The following is a 10,854-nucleotide window of genomic DNA, read 5'->3' on the forward strand; positions in this document are numbered from 1 at the left end:
GTCAGCTGAACTTTACGTCACCGCAAGAAGGAGGGGGGAGGGGCCCGGAGATGATGCATTGCTTATTTGATTGAAGAGTGTTATCAATGAGGCGCCTGCAATCATCCCTGAGCTTTACGGATTGTTGCAGTTTGGCGTCGTTAATTCCTCCCAAATGGGCCACAACAGTACGGGCCGGGGGGTGTTTCTCTAACAGCTGAGAGATGGCGTCATCTAATTGAGTTGTGCAGGCACCTGGATGACATGAGGTGAAGCACCTGTTAACTCGGACATGGCGAACCATGGAGGATCCGACTAGGAGAGTGGTGGGACAGACACGGTTCGCCGCTATCTCAGCTCGTACTGGATGGGCACCTGCAGCTACGTTTCGCCCCACCCGGCGGTGGTTAACTTGTGCAGGGTGATGTCGAGACTGCCGCCGGGGGAGTCTCTGCGGCTGTGATGAACGCTGCCGACTGGGAGGCGATGGGGATGTAGCGTGGAGCTGCGGTCGTGGAGGACCCTGCGGTGGGGGCAATTCAGGAAACTCCTGATCATCGAGAGGGCTGTAACGATTAGTAAGGGGAATAATAGTAGGGGAAACTTGGGGGCGTGAAAGTGTTTTATTCCTTCGCCTGTTGTTATTGTGACCTACAATTTCACGCAACGCGTGAATCACGCTTTCCGTGAGGGAAACGTCCAAATGAAACTAGTACCCACTGTATACCTTGGTGTAATTTGCTAGCGTATTTTCCTTTCCAGTGCTGTGGGCAGTTGGCATGATGTCTTCTCTGGAAGCACCAGCCTTAGCTTTCTTCTCTGAGAGGACCCTCCTTCCTCTGGCATGTACTCCTGCTGCAGTAATGCAGTAGCTGCAGCAGCTGCAGAAACACTGCCTCCAGATAATCCACTCTGTATAAATGTACTAGGCACTGAGACACCTGGTACAGATACATTTGTTGTCTGCATGCTGTCTTCACACAACCCCACCACTGGTCTATCAGGAAGAGCCACGCTCTCAGTTAATATATTGATTTTTGAAACAACAGGCATACATCCAGTCTCTGTCTGACTGTTATTGTTTGACAGATTTTCTACTGTGGTTAATGATCTCACTGCCTGAGAGGTTACCCCACACAATTCATCTGTATTTGATTCCTGAGCCTGGCCACGGACACTCTCCTTTATCTGGAGTAATTGAGATTCTCCGGGAAGCTGATGGAGTCCTTCCCCAGTTTGAAGGCCTGGTCCTTGGGCTGAAAGATGGTTCAGGAGTCCAGAGTGTCTTATACTTGTTGGGATCAAGTTGGGATCAATGCTCACTATGTTTGAGGCAATGGAATTAACTGTTCCATTGGATAACAGTGCATTAGATACTGGAGCATTGATGCTGTGTAGAATACTCCCCCCTTGAAGAGAGAGGCTGCTGCCAGTCAGTTGCAAGCCAGCTGAGCCAAGCACAGACAAGTTGGTATTCTTCTGTACAGCAAAGGGAGACACGGGCTGCTGGGAGTTAAGATGACAATTTCCTGGAACCAATCCAGCATCCTGATGCCCAATGTTCCTTCTCTGTACATTTTCTCCCTCACCCAAGGTGAGGGCAGAGACTAAATGGTCAGCAGTACTGGTGGTATTACAAGGCTGGCAATTTTTGGGGTCCCTAGTCTCATCCTGGTCAGACGCCATATTTATCTGGACACCTTGATCACTTTTTGAAGTAGTTTTTTTCTGCATTAAGATCATTTTTCCTTCTTCACTGTGCTTTTCCTGCTTGTCTTCCTCACACGAGTGTCTACTTTTGGTGGATTCCTTTATTTTACCACTACTAGATATTGTTTTCTTGCCCAAATTAGTTTTTCTTTCCTTGTCTCCTCTTTCTTTTCCATTCTCCTTACTTTTTTTTGAGTTCCTTTTGTCCAAGTGGCCCTGCTCATGTTTCTTTTTAGGATGGACTTTGCTCTTTTGGAGAGGGCTCAAGTTTAGTTTAACTCTCAATAGCCGACTGGATTGGGGTCTGACTCTGTGTCTCTTTTTTCTACCCATCTCCTTTTCGCTGTACAGCCTTGCTTCCTCCTCACTGTGGATATTTCCTCGCTCGAGGGTTCTCAAATGCTCCAAATCAAAATTTGCAACTCTTGATTCTTTTCTCCTACCCTTGTCAACCAGTCTGTGTTGTGGAGGTAAACTATCAAATAGAGCAGAATCTCTCTTGTTGATGTGAATTGTGGATCTCATTGTCTGCTCTGGTTGGTTGTGGGTCTTAAGGCAGCTATTGTAGTCTAAAGTCTCATGTCTGTTTCTTTTACCTTCCATACCATTCCTGCCAATGTCCATATCTCTGTCTGTCTTATAACCTGATATGGTCTCTGATGTCCAATTGAAGGTTTCTTTCTGTGGATGAGAGGCAGAATAGCTGTTGCCAAGAGGAAGAAGCATGTGTCTGCTCAGTGTTCTCTTCTGAGTCCCAGGATTTATCCTCTCTTCATCTGTCATCAACCTCATCCTCCTCATCTCTCTTTCCTCCTCTAAATCAATTTCTTTGTTTATCCGGTTGTTCCATCTCATTGGATTAAGGCCTTCCCCTCTGCCTCCTTTAGTGCCACAGTTCCAGCACCTAAGATATGCTCCATTCTCATCTGCTCTTGACCAAAGGCAGCTATCTTGATTTTCTGGCCTTGTGTCCAACATCATCGCTTTCTTGTCCAATGGCTGACTGCTACCAGTTTGCATGAAAAAATCCATCTTTTTCTCATTCTCCTCTAGTTGGCTGACATAGTGGTTAATTACTGTGGTGCTTCTGTCTTCTTTGTCTTGCTGTACTTTGCTCTCTTGTAGTTTCCTCCTGTGGGACACTCGGCTGTAAATTAGGACTCCCAGCATGGTAAAACCAACACCACCTGAAGCAGAGCAGGACAAGAAGTGTTTTAAGTAGTGGTTTCACATTAGATGAACACAAACAATTGAAAACTATCTTGCGGTATTCAAATATCTGGGAATTTGAGACCATCATCCAAAATGATGTATCATAATAAAGCTGTAGTGCATAACCTTTATATGTCTGTTATATGCCCATTACACCCAATCCATTACTGGAAGAAGTTACACACTACAGCTTTAACTATCTACAAATATCTACACATAACCTGAAGGCTATGGGTGGTTCCATATGACATAGTTCTTACTAGCTGTCAACAGCAGTATGGACAACATAACAAACTAAATAAACTATAATAATCTACAGTATGGTTTTAATTAGTAATTAATTAATTTGAGGTTTGTATATGTGATGGGGAAACCAGAGTTGCAGTTGTTAGTTCTTGAACACACCCTTGTGTTCAGGCCAACCCCTTTCTACTGCCTCCTGATTAGACTGAGGGCATTTAAGTCACCTGTGACCTCTTGGCTGTCTCTTTGTCTCTCTCTCTGGCTGCTGTGTGGGCTTCCTCTGACTCTGAGGTAGAAAATAGAGCCACTAGTTTAAACGTTACTTTAAATCAATTATATGTAGTGACCAGGTTGCAATTGTTTGCCACAGCTCTCCTCTCCCTCTCTCCCCTGGTCTTACTGGTGTCTAGGGCTGCCCCCGACCAAAGATTTTGTTGGTCGACCAGTAGTCGTCACTTATGGCGATTAGTCGACTAATCGACCCCCCACCTTGAGGAAAAAAAAAAAATAAAATAAAAAAAAAATATATATATATATTTTTTTTTTTTTTGCCCGCGGTCAGGTTGAGAATTAATTAATTAATGCTCGTGACTCCGGCCGTGTTGGGTCCGAGATTCAACAACAAGCCGGTCGGGTTTCACCGTTATTACCGGCAGAATGCCCGTTTATCACCAATAAACACAGTAGATGAGGAGGGTAAAAAGTTACTGAGCTCAGGCTGTGTGACGGGGGTGCGGGGGTGGGGGTCCGCGGCGTGGAGCGGTGCGGGCATAGACATGTCTATGGGTGCGGGTCTCTGACTGCAGCGGGTACTATCATGGATCCGCTCCGTGACACTGAGACTGACCGCCGGTGAGCGCTGTGGGACGGGACCGGGGCTCAGACAGCACCGCTAATGGTGACAGCGGTGATACGAGAGAGACTGCCGTGCAGTGTAAAAAAAAAAAAAAAGTGTCACGTCACGACTTCCTGTATCTGGCCCTTCAAAATAAAAGCCCCATAACCTTTCCTATACAGTTCAGTCATTGATGTTGGCTTAATTTTGACAAGACACGGCTCTAAATGTTTGTTTTTTTTTCCTGCGACCAATCAACCAATGACATTTTGGTCGGCTAATGATTTTTTGGTCGACCAGTGCTTGGTCGACTATTTGGGGGCAGCCCTACTGGTGTCTGCATCTACTAATGAATGAATGAAGGTATGTTGTGAACTGTTGATGCCTGATCTGATGTGGAGTGGTACTAACAAATGAAATTCTGTCCTTTCTATAGTTCTCCAATGTGGGTACTCATTAGCTGGTACCTGGGTTAGCCGGTGCACCTTTTTATTAAGGTAGGCTATGTGATTTTGACCTGCAAGCAGATGAATTGAAATGCATGTTTGGTTTTATTAAAATTATTAACTGACCTTTCTTGAATTTATAGGTCATTGTCAGCTGCTGTTTTGCCTTGCTTTTAGTGTTGCCTTCATTGTTGATTCTTGTTAGTCTGGACCAACTGGTGTTTTTGTTGCTTGTGTTAATGTTTGTTTTGCTTTATTTCTTTTAGTGGCATTAGTCGGCTAGCGGAGGCTAGTCACGATAGAGTGGTTCCCTTCACCGTTTGTAGTGTTAAAGCGCACCGGGACACAGTTGCAGTGTGCACCATTTGCAGTGATTTGCCGTGAGCACGCGTGGTGGGTAAGTTGTTGCACCTCTGGAACACATCCTTAGGTAGGCTGCCTCCCTGTAGTTGGCTTCTGTCCACTCCTTTTTGTTAATTTCAGAATAAGTGTCACCAAAATAGTCATTTTAGTGTTTTTATAAAAGAATCTCCTGTTAATAAAATTTGTTATACTTTCATAATTTGATTCACCTTTTTTGTGCCACTAATCCCCTTCCTTACAGATATCTCCCGTTATTAATTAATTCAATTGACATAAATAAATTTGGCTTTATTTGGAAACCACGTCTCTGTCTTGTCTTAGTATACAAACTTGTGTTGTCTGTGAAAGTATTGAGGTCTTATTCAGAATTTCATAAGATATTTCCTGGGGTGAAACTCCCCAGGTGGCGCTGTTTGGGTCAGGTTCTGGTGGCCTCCAGCCGCACATTCACCTCGCCACATATACACAAATAATAATAATAATTTTAAAAAAAACAGCTGAGAACTTGTCAGAAATTATCATTATGTCCATGTATATGAATGTATTGCTGCTATCTCACTGATCATATGATCTGGAGATGAAATTGTTATTTTTTTAACTGCCAATTGTCACTATACTATGGTGGCAACAGCGTTGTTTGTTTGTTTTTAAAGTGAGGCACAGCTGTGCAGCACAAAAGCATGTTTTTTTTTTAAAAATACTGATTTGTGGGGTAGCCTATTTGAAATACAAAATGTAATTTTGCATTCCCTTTGTCATGGAATCTGAAATGACCTATGTATAACTGTATGACTCTTCAATAACCCAAACTTATGAGGATCCTTTCAACTATTTATGCCAGACTGTGCAGTTGTGGGAATTGTAGAGTGTCAGTTTCTGAGGAAGGCTTACTGTAACAACTCTTACTAGTGTTTGTTATCCAGAGAAGAAACTATCAGATTCCATGATATTTCTAATAAAATTACACCCAATTACAAATGAACATTTTTTTCATTACATTGTGTATTATCTCACCAATAAAGCAGATAACGGCAGTGATGATCAGATCCCGATTATATTGCTGTGGCATCACCCTGCCTCTTGACTCTACCGGCAATGTGATGGCCTCAGGCTGGCTGGACTATTGAGATAGAGCTTTTTGTCTGGAGTAACAAACAGGTGACAGGACATGGGACATATAATGTAAAGTTTGTCATGTTAATGCAGTGTATGTGGATGCTGAACTTAAACTGGTTAACAGAAAACTGCTTCTCTATTATTGAGTACACAATGTTTGTTACCTACGATGTGAGCCAGTCTGTGGCAGATGATATCCTCAGAAATAACCACACAGGATGTAGGGGATGATGGGGAAGCAGGCACATGCAGGGCTCTGATGACAGAAAGCAGCAACATCAAACACTTGCTGGCAGATTCACATTTGATTAAAATCAACATTCATGAAAATTTAATAGGCAAGATACATTTCTGTTGGTGGATTGAAGGCCCAATGACCTCCAGTGAATAGTGACATAAAACTACTTGCCTCTCAATTATCCAAGACCAAGGAGATGGTTATCACATTTTTGAGGTACAGTCAATATTTGAGGGAAGGATGTTGAGGTGATGCGGTGCACACAGTGCATACGAAAAGTATTCAGACCCCCTTATGTAAGTGATAATGTCTGATGAAGAGTCCATTAATTACTGATAATCTGACACCCCGAAGGGCAATATCTTGCTTATACCATGGTCACTTACGAAAGAAAGACGTATTAAATCATTTACTAATACTTTAATGTCTGATTTTACCGTTAAAAGTTTTTCATAAGAAGCGGCTGAGCGGACTATAATATCTCTTGTCGGCAATAAAAAAGAGACCCACTGAATAAAGTAACAGCGTAACAATAATGTGTTACTACCCAACACTGGTCGTGGGTGTATAAAGAGAGAGGAGAGGAGAGGAGGGGGCTCAGCACGCAGCCCTGTGGGGAGCCGGTGCTTGAGTAAACTGGGCCTATTTTTACAGTTTGTGGACGGTTTGTGAGGAAGTCACTGATCCTATCTCAGCCATCTATGTTAATGTTTGTTGTCATGTTGGAAGACAAAGCAACAACCCAGACCTAGTTTTACTGCTGACTGCTTCAGGTTTTCCTTTAAAATCTTCACATATTCTTCTTTCAACATCTTCACATATCCTTTTCTCTAAATGACTCCCCTTCACCTAGACCCCAGAACAACTGTTAAGACACTAGTGAATGATTTAGCTAAGTTGGGAATTGTTGTCTCAAAGAAGACAGAAGATCACTAGAGCTCTGCACAGGCATGGACCGCAAGGTTGCAGACTAAGAAAAACTCCACTTATGGAGAAGAGACACCTTCAAGCCAGAGTGAATCATGCTAGGGACAACCTGGAGAAAGTTTGTGCATACATAGCTAGGGCTCTATTTTCCTGGCACAACTCAGGGGGGCGCAGCGGTATTTTCCTCCAGTGCAACAACGTGCGCAGTGGATTTGGTAAATTGGCAGACTGCTGTGCAACGAGATGGGTGTGGTCGCGCAGCAGGGGGAGGTGTCGCCAGCTCCAACCTGGTCTACTCTCAACGCAAGGCGAAGTGCAGCTAGCAGTGGTAATTTGACTGCCCAGAGCGCAGTGCGCACATGTCACCAGGACCTCACAGGCAGGTTTCCACAGTTCCAGGCACATTTAAATGCAATTGATAATCACAATAACCCCTATTTATTGTAACTATCTGAATCAGCACATACACGTATATCTATATCGATTGTCCCGTCACACTGATGACAGATCAAAGGCTGTCGGCATGCGTAATGGAAACTCAGCCTGACTGAATTAACACAGATGAAACCAGGGAGGGACTGGGACAAAAAAGCAGCCGTGGATGTCCCAAGAGCAGGACAGTGAGGGTGGATGACTCACTGCATGTCGCTGCTGTGTTGACACTACACACTGTGCCGTTGCGATGATCCGCTATATTTATTTATTTACTTGATTTATTAGCGAGCGGCCGCATCGTCACGCGACCATAACAAATAAAACTGAAAACAAATAAACTATCATCTCTCACAGCAAACCACAATCAGCCGCGGCATCTCAGGTAAATTCTAAAGAAAAAAGAAAAAGAGACGCTCCGTGATGCCTCCTTTACGCACAGCTGTTTGTTTATGTTGTGATCTGTGCACACGGGTTTAAATAGTAGGTTACTAAATATGAGTGTCTTTATTAAAGGTGTACAGAAAAGAAAATTGAATTTGAGTCCACTCTGGATCATAGAATTCATGTGATAACTCATCTTTCAGACGATGTAGGCCAAACTTTGTGCAAAATTCTATTTTTGAGTAAATCCGGGATGAAAGTGTGTATTTTTTTTTCCGCATTGGATAATGCAGGCGCACGGATTATACGTCAGCCTGTACACGATTCACCAGCCACTGATATTGGATCCGTCATCCGTCATTCAAACGTCTGAGACACGCACACACACACACGGAGCTTGGGCTCGCCCCAAGCTTTGAATATCCCGCCCACTCGATAACGACCAATCAAATTCGTTTTCCTTACTCGGGTAAACTCGTGTTGCAGCTCGTGACAACTCGGCGCGACAAACAGGACAAACGGCCATTTCTGTACACCTTTAATGGAAAAGAGGTGTGTGTGTGTGTGTGTGTGTTTTTTTACTGGGCAACAGCTCTCAATATGTCAGAGCAAACCTGGATAACATCATTAACCTCCTCCCAGACTACTTTTGCATCATCAGCCCCGCCCGTGAGGTCTGTTCGCGCGACCATATATTCGGACACTGCGAGCTTGGACCGGACCAGAACATCAGTTTCCTCCTGTCTCACTGCTGCCTCCCTCTTCCACGGTGAAATCAAACTTGCGCCTCGCGTGCGGCGGATTTAAAGGCGAGGAGAGGAGCTCATTTGATTGGTGAAGATCTGACTCGACTGTGTTAAACCCACTCCACGCCTTCTCCCCGCCCTCTATGCCACTTGTGCCGGTGGGAGGGAAGAAAGCGGGATGCGCCGTGCATTTTAGGAAAATTGCAAACTGCTCCTGGACACGCCCCGTTGGCGAGGCAAAGGCGAAGCGCAGGGCAGATCCGCCACGCCTGCACCTAGTCTAGGAAAATAGAGCCCATAATGTTGCTAGAATTGAGAGAGAGTACAAATTTGACCAAGGAGAAATCCCCATTCAGACCGTAGCTATGGCTGTGATTGGTCAATTTCTTTGCATGTCTGCAGCCGCCAGAGATAATGGATTTTTTGGTTTCTTTTGCACTTCAAATTGTGTATGTAGTTTAGTATTACTGGCAGTGTTGTGCTAGTTACTGAAAAATAGTAACTAGTTACAGTTACTAGTTACTTCATAAAAAAGTAACTCAGTTAGTAACTCAGTTACTTAAACCAAAAAGTAATGCGTTACTGAGAAAGTAACTTTTTCGTTACTTTAAAAGTTTTTTTTTTCAATGCTCCCATTAAATAAAGGTTGATTGAATTCCCCTCTAACCTCATTTCAGTTCTGTAGCCTACTGATGCTGATGAAGAAACACGTGTTTTTATCTGTACAATTTTACCATCATCATCATGCTGCATGATGTCAGCAGCAGCTTGACCTAACTGCAAAAAAATCTCGAGTTACGTTTAAGACTGTTTTCAGTGACGGAAGTAAATTCACTCCAGCGGTATTTTTTTTATCGATCGATCAGCTGTGTTTTCCCAGAGCGATCAGCTGTGTTTACCGTTTCAGGCGTCATAATTCGAGTCCGTCTGTCGGACTCCAACCGCTGCTGTTCGGGTGGAGTGGGTGCTGGTGTGTGCGCGCTGTGACTCGAGCTGTGTCCCAGTTCAGGGGCTGCAGTCTGAACTGAGACACAGCTTCGGTCTCGGATGCTGCGTTAGCAAAGTTACCTTAGCTCGCCGTCATGCCCTGCCCAGAGAATCGCTCTGACCTGTCCAGTCCTCTTCATGTAGCGTGTTTGATTACGTGTGGAACGCTAGAGGGCGGCCACCAACTAGTGCTTAGTGTCTGTGCCTCTATGGTCTGTGCTCTGTCTTTCTTTCAATTCAATGAAACTTTATTGATCGCTGAAATGTTATAGGAATGTTGTGTGCCGCTGTAAAACCTCACCAAAAGGAACGGAGTAACGCAGCGTTTGGTAACGGGAACGGAGTTACTGATTTTAAAAAAACAACGCGTTACGTTATTAGTTACTGAAAAAAGTAACGGCGTTACGTAACGGCGTTACTAATAACGCGTTACTACCCAACACTGATTACTGGGCCATAACAATCATCTAAATTATGTTATTAATAATAATCAATCTTTCGCAACGTATTTATGACACTTGTAACAGACGATAGCGCTTCTCAATCAGATGGTGGAAGCACTGAGCTGAAACTCCGCAATGTTGCTTTAAATTAATTTGCAAAAAAATGTTTAATTTGGGGTTTATGCCATCATTAAGGGGTGTTGAGTGTAGATTGATTAGAAAAAATTTATTAAAATGATGAATGATTAAAATGTTGAACACAAAGCTGCAATATTACAAATGGTGAAAAACTGAAGCAGGTCTGTTCCATGCACTGTAACTGTATACCTGGACGGTAAATTGAACAGGCTCCTAAATACCAGACCAACTCCCGCAAGGGATACAGTCGACTCTTTTTACATAGGTCCTTGACATCTGTAGTCATATTTTGTCACTTTTTGTGACTTCTGACATATTGTTGTGGGTTTGTTCTTACATCATTGCAAACATGATTTTTTTTTAAACAAAATTTTAAATCACAAAAAGCCCCTTCCCTGGGCATACACAAAAAAGATAACATTTTTTTGTAAAATGTTTTTGTCATTGAATAACTATTATAATGTATACACAGAAATTCCATGGTTATTTTTAACTTTAACCTTTTTACACACATGCACATACACACAGTAGAGTAGTGGATAGAGTGGATAGTTATTTTCATTTTACAAACGGTTTACCTGTTCATCAGAGACCAAATTTCCACCCCAACCGAGGACATGGTATCCATAAGAATGAACTATTGGACTGTCTGCTG

The sequence above is a fragment of the Trachurus trachurus genome, assembly GCF_905171665.1.
Source record: "Trachurus trachurus genome assembly, contig: scaffold_173_arrow_ctg1, whole genome shotgun sequence".
Classification (NCBI taxonomy): Eukaryota; Metazoa; Chordata; class Actinopteri; order Carangiformes; family Carangidae; genus Trachurus; species Trachurus trachurus.